Consider the following 20,331-nt stretch of genomic DNA (forward strand, 5'->3'; position numbering starts at 1 on the left):
GAGGCTGGGGCCGTGCCAGAATCAGGGTCAAGGACTGAGTCACTGATCTTGACAGAACTATAAAGTACCATCTGCAAGTCACAGTTATTAGGTTTGTCAGACTCTCCATTGGTAGTAGCCCTTTTAGAGGATTCACCACTATCAATGTGAACTCATGGCTTCTATTTCCAAATTCGAGTAACAGACCTACCTCGGGGCTCAAGAGATCCCATCTTCTGCTTTCCATTTCTGTGCTTTAGTTCAACATGCTCTTCACGACGAAGGTTCCTCCTATAAGCTCCAGCAGAATGACCAATGGAATGGCAAATGGAGCATAAGTCCGGAAGTCTTTCATATTCGAGAGAAATCCAATGCATTGAGGTGTCAGTATCCACCCGTAGCTTGTATTGAATTTCCTTAGAAAGCTCCACATCAATCAAGATATGAGCATAGTGACCCATTTCACCCTCCACGGTATTCTTATCAAAACGAAGGGGCACCCCGATCTCTCTTGCAATGCTTGCCATGATCCGCTTATCCCAAAATTCCCAAGGAAGATTGTAGAATCGAACCCATACTTGAGAAGAAGTGGATTTGTGAGAGTCGGGGTTAAATCCCGGGCTCCAAGGAATGAAGCGCATAATCCCCGGCCTAAGAGCAATGACACCACGACTCCAAACAAATTGAAGAGTCTCTACCCAGAGAAATCAATTTCCAATTAGGAGAACAACCCCAAATAGCTGAAAGTTTGGCCTTCAAGTCCGGCTGCTTCCAAGGAGATTCCCCTTTAGCAAGAGTGATACGCCCGATGATAGAATATTTACAAAGATTGAGCATTTCATTGTAAATATCTTGCTGTATTTTGACGACTTTAAAACCGTCTTCTTCGGATATAAGAGATCGATCCACATGAGGAGGAACATCCGGAGAAATAACCACAGAAGTAGCATTACCAACAAGTGTAGCCGCATAGGACCTAGGTCCAGCAGAGGGCCCTGATCCCGAAGGATGGAAAATCGCAGCATTACTAGATCTAGACAAAGCATTTTTCAAATAAGAGAGTCTAGAAAAAAAGATGGGCAATGGAATAATCCATCTCCATCAGATCTGCTAGAACCGATCAAACAACTAGCCTCACAAAACCAAGAAAACCAGATCAAGTCGCCAAGCCAAAAAGATTTTAAACAAAATTAGATTTTCAATTAGATAGTCACCAAACAAATTAGATTTCCAATTAGAAAACCACCATCACCAATTAGAAAATCACATCACCAATTAGATTATCTATAAAGTATTTTCTTTTCTTTTAATATGTCCTGATATTAAGGTATGGTTACTGCTCACCAAGCCAACAATAAGATCCGAAAGCACCGGCGGCAGGTCGAAAGGCAGGCGATGGTGAGAGGTCCGACGATGGAAGCCACGTGCACAACCCTAACGTATGATGCTAGACAGAGGAGCGGTCGGTGGAGATCCACGACAGGACGAGCAGATCCGTGCAAAAGGATCGACAGATCCACGAAGAACAGATCCGCGGCTAACTAAACGAAATCGGTGACGAAGGGAAGGAAAGCGGCACCGACGGCGAGAAGAGACGGTGAGACCAGAAAGGGGAGAGCTGCGGTAAGAATAGTCCAGACCCGACGGCGAGAAGCGGCGGTGAGACCAGGAAGGGGAAAGCGGCTGTAAGAACAGGGTTATATAATATAGTATTTACATTTTTTACTTTATTTTCCTTATTCATAACATATGGTTATAACCATTATTTTTACTATATACATGTATTTATTCATTTTATTTTATCACTTAAATATATGTATGTATATCTAGATATAGTTGGTTGGGTGATTTTTGATCTAATAGGTTTTATGTTGTAATTATGCTTGTGATTAAGTGGGTGTAGGGGTTAGCCTTAGTAAAAATAGGAATTAAATCATAAAAAGGGTTTCAATTTGGTTTTTAAATTAAAGGTAAAAAAGGACACTCAAATGCTCTTAAAATGTAAATAAAATGCTTTTTCTCGATTTCACATTTTTTCCTATTTCAAACGACTTCTAAAGATCCCATGTTTTAAATTGCCTAATCCGTTCCAACGGCGGATTTAAGCAAATATGCAAAAAGAAGTTTTAATTCGGGTTTTTTTATTAAATTTTTTAACATTTTCTTAATGTAAATAAAATGTTTTCGACTCGACTCTTTCTTTCTCAAGTGATTTTTCATAAAATAATTGACTTGTATGCCTAACCACGTCTTTCATTAAGGATTTTTTTAATTTCACGTTTTAAAAGCACTTAAGTCGTTCCAACGGTGGCTTAAGTAAAAATAACATGTAGATTAACGGGGTTTTAAAATGTGCCTAAATAATTCCAATGGTGATTAAGGCACGAATCATGTAAATAAATCGTTTTTTTTTTGGGAGTGAGGTTAGTTTAGACATAATGTATAGCTTAAAGTATATTTCATGTTGTAGATTACCGATTCTTCCTTCTATCTCATCCCTTCTTCTCTCCCCCCCCCCCAAACGTATATTAATTCATAAAATGGGTGATTCTTTAATAAAATGGCTTTCAATAATATATGCTCAAAACGGTTTTCAAAACGAAAAATAAAAGGTTTCAAATGAATTTTAAAATTAAAGAAATATGTGATTAGTCCTTTAGCGCCTAAGGTGTTAAGTAGGAGGCCGGTGGTTCAGAACCGGGCGATGTCGAGATGCTTAGTAGCCTTTCTTCGAAAAGGAGCTAGCCTTCTCGGCTCATACCCAATTTCTCGAACCCTCACCGGTCTCCCACAAGGGATCGGTGTTCATTTCCCATTCGTGGGTGGTGACTCTTCCATACTCCGAGCTCCGGTCCTGCCGAGTAGCTTGATTCCTAGATTGGTTGCTTTTAGCACCAATCATAACATTGTCGTCAACAGTGTCTACCCCCCAGGTCTTCCGAGCAAGGCCTGGAACCTACACCTGGGATAGTCATTGGCGGACAAAGGCAACCTCCAGCAGTAGCAACCAGACAGGAGCAGCCTCCGCCTCAGGGAACAGCCACGATTCAACGCCACCAGGGTGCTAGGACCATAAGACCTAGGCACAGAAGACGTTCCCGATCTGGAGGAAGACGATCACGTCCCCGTGGTAGGAGCACCCCTTCTTGTCCTCGAAGGCATGGTAGAGGTGGCAGACGATATCCATCAGATCCATCATCTAGTTCATCAGAATCCAGGCCTAGTAGGTCAAGAAGCAGGAGTCGCCCATTGGCAGACCGGGATTATATGAACGCAGAAATTGCCAGAGGAATCCAAGCAGTGAAGACAGAATGAGGAGAATGCCAGGCACAACCATCATGCAAATAGAGAATCACCATTCACTAGGCGTATCTTAGAATTTGCACCTGATCAGCGATTTAAAGTCCCAAATCTCCCTAGCTACATGGGAGATGAGAATATGGAAGCCGATGCAAGAAAATACAGAGAGCTCCTGGAAATTTATGGTGCAAGTGAAGGTATCCTTTGTCGAATGTTCTTGACCACGTTAAAAGGGTCGACGTACTGATAGACAGTTGGGAACAATTAAGCAGGGAAGTTTGTGCAAAATTTGTTGGAAGTATCCCCCCAGCTGTATCATCTCGCAAAATTTTTGAGCTTAAAGAAAAAGAGGGTGAACCTCTCCGAGATTACATCAACAAATTCAACAAGCTGTGTATCCAAGTAATTAATGTGGACATCCCCACGACGGTTGAAGCAGTAATAAAAAATACAACATACAAGAGTTTGCAAGAAAAACTGGTGAGGCACAAACCCAGAAGCATCGCTGAGCTCATGGAAAAATGTAAAGGGTTCATGAAAATTGACGACATCCGAATGGAATATATATCTCCCCCGAAGCATGGAAATGGTGAATCAAGAAGAAAAGATAGAGAAAAGGAGTAGCAAAAAGCCTCATATCCATCCTCTAGAAATAAATGTCGGAACACGAGGAATAGGCCAACATATACTCCGTTGAATGCCCCTAAAAGTGAGGTATTGATGTGGTTGGAGAATAGCCAACATAAGCGGCATATTACATGTCCTGAACCAAAAGGGGGGGGGAGTATACCAATGTTGGAAAGAATCCTAAAAATTACTGCAGGTACCATAGAAGGAATGGTCATGATACTGATGCATGCTGGGAGTTAGCAAAAGAAATCAAAAGATTGATCGAAAATGGAAAATTGGATAGGTTTATCCAAGATGAAAAAAAGCAAAATGATGACAGACCTAAGGCTGATCCAAAGGAGAAGGCAAAAGTCATCATAAATGTCATAGCCGGCGTCATAAAAAATGTCCGCCCTTGACAGATCAGCACTGAATCGTCCGGTTGCCGAAATTGGTCCTATAATCCCCCACATGCAGACGCCCTAGTCATCACTATGGTGGTGGAAGGCTGGGAAATGAAAAGAGTAATGGTAGATACTGGCAGCTCATGCAATGTCATCACCGGAGGAGTGTTTGCAAAACTGAAGGTTGATCCGATCCAGATAGAAACAACTATTGTTGACATCCTGGGGGTAACGGGCCACACTATTCAAACTAAAGGCCAAGTAACCCTAAAATGCAAGTTGGCGGATGACGAACAAGCCTGGACGGGTGATCTGGAGTTCTCTATTATGGATGGGCAGCTCGCCTATAATATCATCCTGGGACGACCCACCATTTCCTGGAAAGCTTTTGAAGGAATCAAGCATTTCCTGGCCGAACCACCTCTAATAAGCAGGCCACCCCTCAAAGGGGAAGATTTGTACATGTACGTCTCTATCACAGATAAAGCAATATGCACGGTGATGATTAGGGAAGAAGAGGGACAACAATACCCAATTTACTACGTCAGCAATGTGTTAAAAGATGTTGAAACACGATACTCAAAATTGGACAAAATGGCGTTGGCGGTCATCACAACCTCCATCCGCCTCCGACCATATTTTCAGGTAGACCTGGCAATTTCCGTGTTCGTGTCGTGTTCGTGTCGTGTCAGGTTTCGGGTTCGTGTTAAAACCTGTAACACGAACACGACATGAAAAATTTTCGTGTCACAAAATCAGAACACGAACACGACCTGCTCTTGACACAGTAAACACGACACGATACAAATTTTTTATATAACCAATTAAATTGACACGACCTGACCTGCTAACATGACCTGACCTGCTAACATGACCTAACATGCTAACACGACACGACTTGGCCTGCTTTTTTTATACTCTTTATATTTATACTCTAATAAATAAGAAAATTCATGTCTATTGTTAACCTAGTTTATTATAATTTTTATTTTTTTTAATTTCTTTAATTAAATTTCGGGTCAGTTTCGTATTTTCGGGTTGACACGAAAATTAACGTGTCATTTTGTGTCGTGTCAACTTTCATGTCGTGTCATAAAACCCTAAACACTAACACTAAAAAAGCATGTCGTGTTCGTGTTGTGTCATCGGATCGTGTGTCGCTTTGCGAGGTCTATTTTCAGGCACACATGATTGTTGTTCAGACCAATATACCAATGAGAAAGGTGCTGCAAAAGCCGGAGACTTCCGACAAATTAATGGAGTGGTCAATACGCCTTGGAGAATTCGATGTTCGTTATGAAGGAAGATCCACCCTCAAAAGCCAGGTGTTGGCAGATTTCTTAAATGAGTTCATTGAGGAAGCTGTTAACTTGCCAAAAGAAAAACCGGAAGATTGGACCATGTACACTGATGGCGCATCATCTGCGGAAGGTGTCGAGATAGGGGTTGTGATTAAAGGTCCATAATATGTCAAGATACACTATGCTGCTAAATTAGACTTCCTAGCAACGAATAATACTGCAGAATACGAAGCTTTAATTCTTGGGCTACGACTGTTGAAAGAGATTACGCATGAACGAGTCATGATCTACAGTGATTCCAAACTCATGGTAAATCAAATGATTAAAACTTTCAGCGTCAAAGATGAAACTCTGATCAAATACATAGAGGGAGCTAAACAAATCTTGAACCACTTAGAAAGCAAGGAAGTAAAATAGGAAATGGTCCATGTACTTAGGGGATCAAATAGAGAAGCAGACCATTTAGCTAAGTTGGCTTCCACTAAAGATCAATGGCCGAACCTCGAATGCCCATTTGAGGTAAAAACGAAGCTGGCATTCGCCCAGGAAGTCATAGCAGCAATAACATTGGCCGTGGGAGATTGGCGAACATCCATCCATCCATCAGTACCTGATAGACGAATCCTTGCCTCAAAACAAGGATAAAGCTAGGAGGATGGTAAGGAAAGCAGCTTATTTTTCACTAATCAATGATCGCTTGTACCGCAGCTCCTTCAGCCAACCTTGGCTAAAATGTGTCACATTAGAAGAAGGCCGAGAGATTCTAAAAGAGTTGCATAAAGGCGCATATGGAGCTCACGAGGCATCAGTCGCCCTCTTCAAAAAAATCAAGGCTATCAAGGTTTTATTGGCGCACTTCAGAACAAGACACCTAGAAACTTGTAGAATCCTATCACAATTGCCAGGTTCATGCCAATGACAGTCATATATCCAAAGCTCTGCAGAAACCTATTGTGGAAGGTTGGCCCTTTTCTATGTAGGGTATCGACATAGTCGGTCCCTTCCCATTAACTAGGAAACAAAGGAAATATGTGGTAGTAGCAGTGGACCATTTCACAAAATAGGTTGAAGCAGAAGCCGTTTCAACAATTACTGCCGAATGAATGGTAGAATTTGTCAGAGATAATATCATCGGAAGATTCGGCATCCCTCACACGATACTTACGGATAACGGAACATAGTTTAATTATGAAGAATTCTTATCTTTCTGGAAAGATCAGGGGATTCGGAATAGATTTGCCTCAATGTATTATCCACAGTCCAATGGTATGACAGAAGTCATTAATAGAACAATTGTGAAGGGTATAAAGAAAAGGTTAGGCGAACATGACAAAAAATGGGCGGATCGGCTGATGAATGTTCTATGGGCTTACAGGACAACCCCTCGAACCGCCACGGGAGAAACGCCATTCGCTCTTACTTATGGGGTAGAAGCAATCATTCCGATTGAAATCCAAACCCCCAGTGACAGAGTTTCTTTCTATTGCGAGGATCAGAATGAAAGGAAACTTAGAGAAAGTCTTGATGGCCTAGAGGCTAAAAGAGAAAAAGCGTACATCCAGATTGCTGCCTATAAACAGCGAATCACAGTGTATCATGACAGAAATGCCAAATTGGTGGAACTAAATGAAGGAGATTTGGTGCTAAGGAGGGTTGATAAAATCCAATCCATCGAGGGGAAAGGTAAACTTGGTATTACATGGACGGGTGTAAACAATCAAGGTGGTTTTATTTTCCCCACTAGAAGAGCTCCTCAAGGGTGTAAGAATGTATTTGATTCAATCCTTGAATATGGTGTTTGTGTTGTCCTTTCCCACATGTGAGGCATCCTAACCGAATTGCCAATGTCTCCCTAAAAGCAAATGGTACATGTCCATCTCAACTACATCACACATAACCTCATCTTGGTAGGCCATAATGGAGAAAAAAACTTTACACCGATGGGTGACATTGAGTTTATCCCATCTTTGATATAACCAACTCGATACAAATTCAGATGTTGTTCGGGTACCAAGCAAAATTTGCTTAAGGCGACTTTATTAAGGATGTTCTCTTGACCTCCCCCCATCAATGATCATTTCTCATATTATGCTCTTGCTCACTCAATATTAGCACTCTCTTCACCACATAGAGGACTCGTTCATCCCTAGAGGATCCACTCTCAATGGGTTCATAATACACCCCATTATCATCTTCCTCTTCATCTTCATGTACTACATATTGGCACTCCTCTCGCTTTGGGCACTCCTTGGACCTATGGAGGGATCGCTACACCAAAAGCATTTGAAATGCGCTAGTTTGACATAATTGTTGTTGTTATATAGTGGAGGCAGAACTCCCCTTCTTTGCTTTCCATTCACAATGGGCATCCTTTCGGTATTAGACCTTTTAGTCCCACTAGCACTTGGAGTTTGCTTCCCATCATCTATTGACTCCAAGTGTTCCCAAGTGGATGTGTTGTCCTCCTAGAGTGCTCTCTACTCCTTACACTCAATTGGGATTCGACCTTTAAAGTAAGATTCTGAGTGTCTTTCACCTAGATAACCATTTGAGTCCCAATTATGTCTTATATATTGTATCTCATGCCCTCAAGATACCGGGAAGTCTTTTGAGTTTCAGTTTTCGACAAGTTTTCCCTTGCTAGAGGCTTGGTGAAGATGTCAGCAATTTGTTCCTCTGAGGTTACATAGATCAACTTGATTTTCCCTTTAAGAGTGTGATCTCTGATAAACCTTCCAAAAGTGACAGAGTGTGCAAGAGCCTGCAATATGGATTCATGATTAGTAACTAACCGAAATTCAAAACTACTTATTGAACAAAAACATGTCTGAAATATGAACAATTATATTATATGGGTATGAACTGACCTCATTCCAGTAATTACTTAAGCCTGCAACAAAAGATAAGGGTTACTATTAAATGAGACAAGTTGTTGTTTTCCCAATAGCCGCAGCTGAAGAATCTTCCAAACTTGGACCTTAGACTTTGGTGTTGCTTCTATTTTTATACTTGAATTATCTATATGAATTTCAATATTAAAACCAAAGGAATTTTGGACAGTAATAACGCGAAAGATTATTTCCAGACTTGTTGTAATTTACTTATTATTTCCTTAAAAATAACATCTAAATTTTAATTTTAATTTTAAGAGGGTAAAAAGCATTCATAGTAAAACATTCCAATTTTAAATTTTAAGGGGGTAAAAAGTATTTAAATGAATACAATAAAGTTAATCACATTTATTTTGGATCACAATATAAACTCACTCTTCCATTTTTAGTCAAAGTGATGTAGAAGTCGGACGAGCGGTTTTCATGCAAAGACAACACATGTCTACCAAACATTCTAATTTTAAATTTTAAGAGGGTGAAAAGCATTTAAATTAATAGAATAAAGTTAATCACATTTATCTTAGGTCACAATATAAATTCACTTTTTGCATTTTTAGTCAAAGTGACGTGGATGCCAGATGAACCGTTTTCATGCCAAGAGAACACATGTCTTCAAACATTCCAATTTTAAACTTTAAGATGGTGAAAAGAATTTAAATTAATACAATAAAGTCAATCAAATTTATCTTGAGTCACAATAGACTCACGCTTTCCATTTTTTGAACCAATAATTTTCATGCCAAGAGAAGACATATGTCTACCAAACATTCCAATTTTAAATTTTAAGAGGGTCAAAAGCATTTAAATTAATACAATAAAGTAAATCAAATTTATCTTGGGCCACAATAAACTCACTCTTTCCATTTTTTAGTTAAAGTCGTGTGGATGTCGGACGAAAGGTTTTCATGTTAAGAGAACACATCTCTATCAAGTGATAGAGTTACAAAAAATGAATAAGGATCAAAAGGGCACTTGAAGTTGACATGCAAGGTAATGAGACGACATTAGTAACTAAAATATAGTATCACAATACAACTCTATTTTATACATAAATAGCTCAAATACTAGAAAATAACAACAAATAAGATGCATTGTTCACTTATTGTTAGACGTCTTTAAGGGTCTTGGATAATTGATTAATCATAGAATGCATTTTCTGTATTAAACGACATTATGGAGCACAAACAAAAGTTGGACCAACTTATCCAACTAGGTCATTGTGAGAAATACAATAAAAAAAACATAAATTCTAGTTAGTGAAGTTTATAAAACATTTGAAATTATAGCTAATAAATTGCATTGGAGGATGCTATTGGAAAAAATTGGAAAAAGAAGCTTACGGTTCGAGTTCTTCTCTTTTTTTTTTTTTTAAGTAGAGTTCTTCTCTTTTAAAATATTACTATTGATAACTAATCATAACTTTCATATAAAAAGTCCCCTAAAAAATTTGCCACTCATTACGACAAGTGATGGGTAGACTTGCAAATAGGACGTGGTCGGGATGGTATCTACTTTCACGTCCCAGTCTATGAAATGGAAAAAAGAAATGGCTCCCATCGGCATGGTGATTTAAATTCCCGTGGGGATCCTTATTCCTCATTACTCAAATTTTAAATAACAATTTTTTAGTATAAATTTAATTTTTTTTTGTCGTATAATACATTTATCTAAATATAATCTAACAAATATTTTTATATCTGATATAAAAAGGCACTCATCATAATTCATGTATTTTAATGGATTATTTCTATTAAAGTAAGTCTCCTAAATCTATTTATTTATACAACAGACAATAATGAGATATAACAAATTCAATTGACGTCACAACATTAGGAAAACTGAGCCTCTTCATCTTTTAACGATTATTAGGATAACTTAAATACAATATATTTCTAAACTTGTAACTAACAAATTAATTCAAGATCAAAATTTGATAGTTTCCAATATTTATTTTTTTGTTATTCCATTAGTATTTAGGCACATATTTGTGGTATTCATATATGAATAAAAATAATATTTTGCTACAATATAGGTAAATTATAAATTTAGAATAAACATTAATTTTAAGCTAAATTAATTTTTAGTGAGAACAACAAATAAGTGGAATTAGGATGCGTCTATTCTGATGATTCAATTAGCACATTAACTTGGAGAGAAAGAGTATTGTGAATGTCCCTTATATGGCATCATCTCAGTCTATTATATGGCATTTGTTAGGATTTATATGGCATCATCTCAGTCTATTATGCTAATTATTCACGTGATAAATGGGTTAAGTACTCTACATGACACGTGTCAATGATTTATTTCCGATACAGTTAAACTTTGATAAATGAATGTTTGATAAAATAATAACTACGTTTATAAAATAAATTATTTCGGTCCCGACTTGGGCCAATGGACTAAAATAATAACCTCGCTAAATGTATTAAGTAATAAAAATATTTAAATCCTTAAAGACCCAATGAAAATATAAATTAACAATTATTGAATTACATACAATATATAGAGACCAAAACCTTTCAATAAATGGACTAGAAGTCATTTCTTCTGAAAAAATGCATCTATAGTTGATTGTTTTTTCTTTTCACCTAAACCAAAATAAACACTATCCTTAACTTTTTGTAATGCAAACACAACTTCTGGTATATTTTGCTCATGTTGTAGCAAGTAGTTGTTTAAGGTGACCATTGCAAGTATCGTTTGGCTCTGGTTCATTTCCACCATCATTGTTCATTATTGATTGGATAATTTCTTCGTTTGTAGATGATTCCATAACTGCATCATTCTCGCTAGGATAGTTCAAAAGATGTTCGGCATACATCACATTTCTATAGTATAAATTAGAAATGACATCACTTAATCCTTGGATATCTTCATCTAATTGACCATCTTCTCGTTCAGGAACATTATCATCTTCGTAATGCCTAAAACAATTTGTAATTGTTGTTGTCGTCACATCAAATTTCCAAGCCATGCTAGCAAAATCAATTTGTAATTTGTAATTGTTGTTTCCGTCACAATGAAAAATTATCTATAAAATAGTAAATATTGATTTATCAATAAATGAATATTTATTCATTTATCGATAAATAAATGATCTCGTTTAATGAATATTTTATTCCGGTCCCAAGGATATGTATTTATCGAGGTTTTAATGTATATTATAGGTGCCAATTGAGAAATTTTATTATGGACTGGGATCAATATTTGGTCCCACCATTCAAATAATGTCAAATCAATAATTGGATTGATATGACATCATCGGAGTGGACGTCACTAATATTGACAGCCAATTGTGAAAATTTTCATGCCAATATGACAATATAAATAAAATAAAATACTAGCCTTGACATGGCAATATAAATGAATGAAAAACTTAGTAATTTTTTCCATTTCGAACTAAAATTTCTCTATTTTTCTCTATTTTTATTTTTATTGCACTTATGGAGTACATCTGTGCATGATTTTTATATTCAATTTTAAAATCGAATATAAAAATCATTTAAATTTATTACATATAAAAGAAAACTTTTCCAAAAAAAACATGAATTTTATTTTATTTTAATAGAATTTATGGCTATTGAAATTTTGGAATCAGTTCCATCGATGTTATTTATATATAATATAAAAATATATAATATAAAACAGTAACGATTGATTTGAGATGTCACTTCTTTTTTTAGTGATAAAAAATATAATATAATATATAATATATTTATTATATTATTATATTTATCTATAAAAAAAATTATTTTATCCGTACTATATTTAAAAGTTCTACAAAATTTAAATTACTCCCTAAAATCTCTCTAATTATCTGCATATCAATATATAATATAACACAATAACGATGAAGCTGAGGTGTCACTTTTTTTTTTACTGATAAAAAATAATATAATATATAATATATTAATTATATTATGATATTTATCTATAAAAAGATTATTTTAGCCGTACTATATCTAAGAATTCTACAGAATTGAAATTAATCTCTAAAATCTCTCTAATTCTCTGCATATATGTATATAATATAAAACAGTAATAATGAAGCTGGAGTGTCACTTCCTCGTTTTTTACTGTTAAAAAATAATATATAATATATTAATTATATTATTATATTTATCTATAAAAGATTATTTTATCCGTACTATATCTAAGAGTTCTACAGAATTTAAATTAATCTCTAAAATCACTCTAATTCTCTGCATATCTATCTATGTATAATATAAAACAATAACGATTGAGCTGAGGTGTCACTTCTTTCTTTTTTACTGATAAAAAATATAATATAATATATTAATTATATTATTATATTTATCTATAAAAGATTATTTTATCCGTACTATATCTAAGAGTTCTACAGAATTTAAATTAATCCCTAAAATCTCTCTAATTCTCTGCATATCTATCTATATATAAAATATAAAACAGCAACGATGGAGCTGAGGTGTCACTTTCTCCTTTTTTACTGATAAAAAATAAAAAGATTATTTTATCCATAGTACATCTAAGAGTTCTACAGAATGTAAATTAATTCCTAAAATCTCTCTAATTCTCTGCATATCTATCTATATATAATATAAAACAGTAACGATGGAGCTGGGGTGTCACTTCCTCCTTTTTTTAGTGATAAAAAATGTAATGTAATATATTAAGTTTAATTATATTATTATATTTATTTATAAAAAGATTATTTTATCCGTACTATATCTAAGAGTTCTAAAAAATTTAAATTAATCCCTAAAATCTCTTTAATTCTCTGCATATCTATATTTAATATAAAACAGTAACGATGGAGCTGAGGTGTCACTTCCTCTTTTTTTACTAATAAAAAATATATATAATATATTAATTTTAATTATATTATTATATTTATCAATAAAAAATTATTTTATGGTACTATATTTAAGATTTCTACAGAGTGTAAATTAATCCCTAAAATCTCTCTAATTCTCTACATATCTATCTATATATAATATAAAACAATAACGATAGAGCTAAGATGTCACTTCCTCCTTTTTTACTGATAAAAATATAATATAATATATTGATTTTAATTATATTTATGTATAAAAAGGTTATTTTATCCGTACTATATCTAAGAGTTCTATAAAATTTAAATTAATCCCTAAAATCTCTCTAATTCTCTGCATATATCTATATATATAACAGTAACGATGGAGCTGAGGTGTCACTTTCTCCTTTTTTACTGACATAAAATAAAATAAAATATATAATATATTTATTATATTTATCTATAAAAAGATTATTTAAAGTAAATGTGAAAATAAAATAATAATATTTAATTTATATAGCACCTTTATATCATTAATTGTAATTATTAGATTATATTTTTGTTAATATCTATATGTTAGGATGAATCAGTACATCGCACGGGCCAAAAACTAGTTAAATTTTATTCTGTTTCAATAAAGTAATTAAACATGAATTTTTATTTTATTTTAATAAAGTCATTTTGATCAATTCAAAATTTACAAAAATAATGGCGTGATAGCAATTATGGAACTAGGATTCCAGATGAGTTAGGGTTTAACTTAATGCGACAATGTCATCATCGATTCATTTAAAAAAAATAAAACGTCAACTTCAAACCATAATCCTATGTATAATTCATTTACATTTTACTAGTAGCAGTCTAAGGATGGAAAATTCATACATGACAAATTACATGATACAAAATTGACACGTAATTATAGTGTTTGGGTTTATTTTAGTAGGTATTAGTTCATGTTTGGATTAGGGATGACAACAGGTAGGGTACTCGCGGGTAGTGCCAATCCCAATCTCAAACCCTTACCCGTTTATTTTTTAATTACCCGTACCTGTCACATTACCCTAGCATATATATTTTTTTCATCCTATACCCGTCTGTTGAAACACAATTTCTACACTAGTTTTGATTATGACGAAAATATTTAAAGAAAATAATATTCCCATAATTAATAACACATTAAAATTAAATATTGATTTATTTGGAGTAATGTGTTTATTAAAGTGTATGCTCAATTAAAGTATAAGTATGAAATAAATAATCAAAAGGCCTTAAGAATGGATCAAAGACCCAAGGATCAACTTCAGCCCAATAGCTGGTGTAGACACCGAGTCGGAGGACCTGTGACGAAAACCTACGATAAAGAGTAAAGCGGTTGATTCCACCGGTTTGAAAATTTAAAAATAGGAAAATCTCGGAGAGCCGACACTTGCGAGTCCTACTAGTAAATTCGGTATCTCCCAGATGGCGTTGGATATGTTCACCAATTTATTCGGTAGACGAAAAGGCCCTTGGAGATCGGACGTCGGTCAGCGGACGGCAAGCGTCGCTCCCGGCAGGTGAGCATCGTCTCGCAAACGCCGAGCGCAACACCTGGCACGTCAAACGCTCGTCTGACGGGGGTTTGATGCGCGCCCGACGGTCGTTAGGCGGCCACCCAGTGGCGTCGGGCGCCGCCCGACGACGTTGGGCCGACGACCAGCGAATCGTTGGGCGTCGCCCAACGACGTTGGGCGATCGCCAACGATTGTTGGGCGACTCCCAACATGGGTTGGGCGAATTCGCCCAACCTTGGGATCCGTGCCTATAAAAAAAAGGCACAGATCCCAATGCAAAGGGGGAGCTTTTTTTTGGAAAATTTTATTTTCTAGAGAGAGAAAGTGAATTTTTTTTATTTTTCTAAAAAAAATGAAATTTTATAAAAGTTAAATATTGGATAAAAAAACACCAAAAACCATAACTCGTGGAATCAACCGACTTCGACTGTCAATACCGATCTTGAGGTATTATCCGAGGACTTTTTCGATTGATACTATTAAAATCACTCTTGACGACTTCAAAAATGACATATTTTAAGAACTACTAATATTCTAAGCAACTTTAATTCTTCAACTTTTTTATTTTGAGATTATTTAGATGATGTTTGGTACAGAGAGAAAGTTAATGTTTAGAGAGAGAGTTCTAAAAAAATGATTTTCGAAAATCGAAAAAGTAGTTCTATAGCAAATATGATATTGAACAACTTTAATTCTTGAAAATTTTCATTTTCAGGTCGTTAAAGATAGTTTTAATAGCATTAATCCAAAAAGTCATTGTTTTATCGTTTTGACAAAAAGTAAACCACAGTCATTTATCTGAAAATTAGTGAAACCACATGAGCTTTATTTAAAATTTACCCTTAAATCTAAGCTGTAGGATTTGTAAGAATTTGAATTGTTCAGTAATTGTTATTGATGTGTAATTCGTATATATACAGAGTACAGTTCACTTTGTAGTGAACGACTAACCCTATATTGAACTAAGTTGTGTCAAATATACAGATAAGTGAAAAAATAATATATACTACAATACACCCCCATAGTCGATAGGTTCGGAGGCCGAACATTGAGACTATTTCGAAAGTCTTCAAAAAGCGGTGAGGGCAGTCCTTTGGTGAAGATGTCAGCGATTTGATATCGAGAAGGGACGTGTAGAACGCGAACTTCTCTTTTAGCAACCCTTTCCCTGAGAAAATGAATGTCCATTTCCACATGTTTGGTGCGGTAGTTTTGAACCGGATTTCCTGTGAGGTAAACTGCGCTGACATTGTCACAATAGACTACAGTTGATTTCTGAATTGGGCAGCCGAGCTCAAGAAAAAGACTATATATCCAGCATGTTTCAGACACTACATTTGTGACCCCACGGTATTCTGCTTCTACATTTGAGCGAGATAGAGTGGGTTGTCGTTTGGCTGACCAAGAGACAAGATTATCACCAAGAAAGACACAGTAGCCTAATGTGGATCGATGAGTGTCTGGATAGCCCGCCCAGTCAGCATCGATGTAGGAAGTTAATTGACCTGGAGAAGATGCAATTAAAGTAAGACCGAGATCAAGGGTGCCTTGAATATACCTAAGAATCCGTTTGAGGGCAGCCATGTGAGATGTCTTGGGATCGTGCATGAACAAACAGATCTGTTGAACTGCGTATGATATGTCAGGTCTGGTGAGTGTAAGATATTGGAGAGCACCTGCCAATTTTCTGTATTCTGTGGATCGTGGTAGGCGGAGCCAAAGGAGATACTGAGCTTTTGCTTGGTGTCTACAGGAGTGGCGAATGGAATACAGGATCCAAATCCAGCTTTTCAATGATTTCTAAAGCATATTTACGTTGAGATAGAAATAGGGAACCGGGTGAGTGAGTGACAGAAATCCCCAAGAAGTAGTGTAGCGGACCCAAGTCTTTCATTGCGAATTCGGATTTTAATTTTGAAAAAAATAGAATCTTGAAGCCTGTCAGAGGAGGTAACTAAGACAATATCATCCATGTACAAGAGAATATAAGCTGTGTTTGTACCATATTGATAGACAAATAATGAGTGATCAGATACACTGTTGGTGAATCCCGTGGAAATGACAAATGTGGCAAATCGCTGGTACCAAGCCCTTGGGGCTTGCTTGAGTCCATACAATGATTTTTGAAGTAAACAGACATGGTCAGGATGCTTCGAATCACGGAATCCCAATGGTTGGTTCATGTATACTGTTTCACTAAGGTCTCCATATAAGAAAGCATTTTTTACATCTAATTGGCGAAGATTCCAATTTCTGGAAAGAGCAATACTAAGAACAACTCGAATAGTTGTCGGCTTAACCACAGGGCTAAATGTTCACCACAATCAATTCCAGCCAATTGTCCTGATCCATTTCCCACTAGTCGTGCTTTATACCTTTCAAATGAGCCATCGGACTTGGTCTTGTGCCTGAAAATCCACCAACTATGAATAACATTAGCATTTTTTGGGCGGGGTACTAGTACCCACGTCTTATTTTCAATAAGAGCCTCAAACTCATCAGTAATGGCTTGTGTCCAATTTGGATAATGCAATACAAGGGCTGGTGTTTTGGGATAGGGGATATGACATGTGATGCAGAGGCTGATAGGTTGAGCATATGGTGGGGTTTGTGTATCCCGTGTTGTGCTCGTGTGGTCATAGTATGAGTGTTGGGATTGGGTACTGTGGTGGTTGGTGACTCGACAGTAGTGGCTATTCGAGATGAAGAAGGCGAGGTGCGGCTATTTGTGGAAGTCGATTTTGGGAGAGCAGACGAGGGAGCAGAGGATGGTCGGAATTGGACAGATGTGGGAGACGAGGACGTTTCGGAAGACGCAGGGGACATATGGGAGGAGGACGACCCAGAAGACACAACGGCGACACGGGAGACATGGGGGACGATGACGCGGGAGACAGAGGGGATGACGGAGAGGAATTTGACTAGGGGATGACGGAATCGATGGAGAAGGCGGAGACGCAGGAAATGATAGGGACGGAGGGGGGCGACGGGGATGACCCACGAAGGTGGACGGTAGGAGTATTAGGTAGCAGGCCGTCGACTGCTGTAGGGTGGTCAGGGACAGACCCGCGATTTGTCGGTTGTGGCGAAAAGGGATAGACTGATTCGTTAAACACTACATGTCGGGATATAACTATTTTATTTTTGGACGGATCATAACACTTGTATCCTCTATGATTAGTGGGATAACTGAGGAATACACACGAATACAAATGAGCTTCTAGCTTATGATGGGACGGAGACGGAACAAGAGGAAAGCATAACACCCGAAGATGCGGAGATGTGAATAATTGGGGTCTTTTTTAAATAAAATTTTAGTAGGAGATTAATAACCCAATATTTTGTGAGGGTAAATGTTCAGAAGATAAGTGGCTAGTTCAAGTGCATGGTGCCAAAAACTAAATGGAATGGATGCATGGTTCATGACAGTTCGAATGACATTATTAATAGTTCGAACTGTGCGTTCTGATTTTCCATTTTAAGGTGATGTGTACGGACATAAGTAACGAAATTGCATCCCGTTAGTATGACAGAATTGATGAAAAGAATTGTTATTGAATTCGCCCCCTTTGTCACATTGAAAAACTTTAATATCCCGTTCAAATTGCATGCGAACAAATGAACGAAAAGTAAGAAACACAGAATAAATTTGGGATTTTTGGGCTAATGGAAAAGTCCATAAAATTTTTGTATAATTGTCAAGAAATAACACATAGTAACGATGACCACTGGAACTTAAAGTGGAAGATGTCCATATATCACTATGAATTAAATCAAACGGCATACAAGCAAAATTGTAAGAGGAGTGAAACGGTAATTTAACTTGTTTTCCATTAACACACGAAGAGCAAACAGAAACATCCTTAATCCTATTACAAGAAATCAAATTCAGCAGGGCGTTCAAAATGAGAGGCCCTGGATGTCCTAAACGATTATGCCAAACATAAGAAGACAGTGCAGTAAAAACGGAATGAGAGGAAGGTGAGGTGAATGGACTGGATATGACTAGATAGATAGAGGTCACCCGTACTGTTACATCTCATGATACGTGTTCCCGTCTGTAAATCCTTCACAGAAAAACCCAACGGATCAAACTCTACAGAAACTTGGTTATCTCTAGTAAATTGACGGACAGAAATAAGATTTTTAATGAGTTGAGGAGCATGCAAAACATTGGTTAGTCTTAAAGGGTGATGTTTGGGTGGCTAAAGATTACCAGATCCATAAATAGGCACACAATGACCATTACCGATAATGATATTTCCATTGAGGCTCGAATTAAAATAAAAAGTGAGTGTACCTTTGTGAGCTATCATGCGAGATGTTGCTCCTGTGTCCATGTGCCATTGATCATGAGGTGGTGTAATCGACATAGTGTGCATTGCTTCTGCAATATCAGTTGGCGCATACGACGGGAAGGCCATATGGAAATGTGCTTGCGGTATGTGAGGGCGAGGTTCGAGAATGCCAGATTAAGGTGGCTGCCAGCCTGATGTCGGATAAGGGCAAGGTGGAGTTGCCCACGGTTGCTGCAGCACCCACGGATAAGAGTAGGCCCACGGCGGGAAGGTGGTTGGGCGGTAACCAGGATGCAACGATGAGCGGGAGTGGTATCGGCCCCCTCTGTCGCAGTTCTGTCATCCGTCGTATCTGCCACCGCGGTAGAATTGAGGCGAGCAGGCCACGTCGGAGGGAAGTGCGACAGCTGTGCGACGAAGTCGGCGGAATAGGCTGTTAGGGAGATAGACTCTGATGATGGAATGTTTCTACGGGAACAGGCTGTCTCTTCAAGGATTAGCATAGATCTAGCTTTGTGAAAGGGAGGGAGGGGGTCCCCATGGCGGATCTGAGTGCCAATTGTATCATAGGCATCGGTTAAACCAGATATGAGTTGGAGAACAATTTGGTCATTGGTAACAGGACAGTCTACATTTGATAACTGATCGGAGAGATTTGAGGTGCTGACAATATGAGGAGATATCAGAAAAATCGTCTAGTTTGGTTTTGGAGAATTCTTGTTGAAGGAAGAGAGCACGAGAGTGCTTGTTGTCTGAGAATATGTCTTGTAGACGGTTCCAGTCTGTGGCTGCGGTGGATTCGGCTTCAATAACGGTGTGAAGCAGATCAATTGAAATAGTGCTGTAAATCCATTGGAGGACCACGACATCAATACGGGACCAGAGTTCAGGATTTTTGGTTTGTAGAGAGTTGGCGGAAGTGTCTGTGGATGGGGGAGGAATGATGTGGTCGAGAACTTGGAAAGCTTTGGCATGGAGTTTGAACAAGGCGGCCCAGGTTGGGTAGTGACCTTTTTCAATGTCCAGGGTAATTTTGATGAAGATTGAGATATTTGATACTGTGAGGGATGAATGAGTGGTAGGATTCGTTTCGTTGGTGGGTGAATCGGTGTTGGAATTTTCGGTATTAGGGGTGTTGGTGTTGGAGGTTGCCGATGTGTTGGTCATGGCGGCGGCTTAGGGTTTTAGCGGCGGTGAG

The sequence above is a fragment of the Euphorbia lathyris genome, chromosome 6, assembly GCF_963576675.1.
Source record: "Euphorbia lathyris chromosome 6, ddEupLath1.1, whole genome shotgun sequence".
Classification (NCBI taxonomy): Eukaryota; Viridiplantae; Streptophyta; class Magnoliopsida; order Malpighiales; family Euphorbiaceae; genus Euphorbia; species Euphorbia lathyris.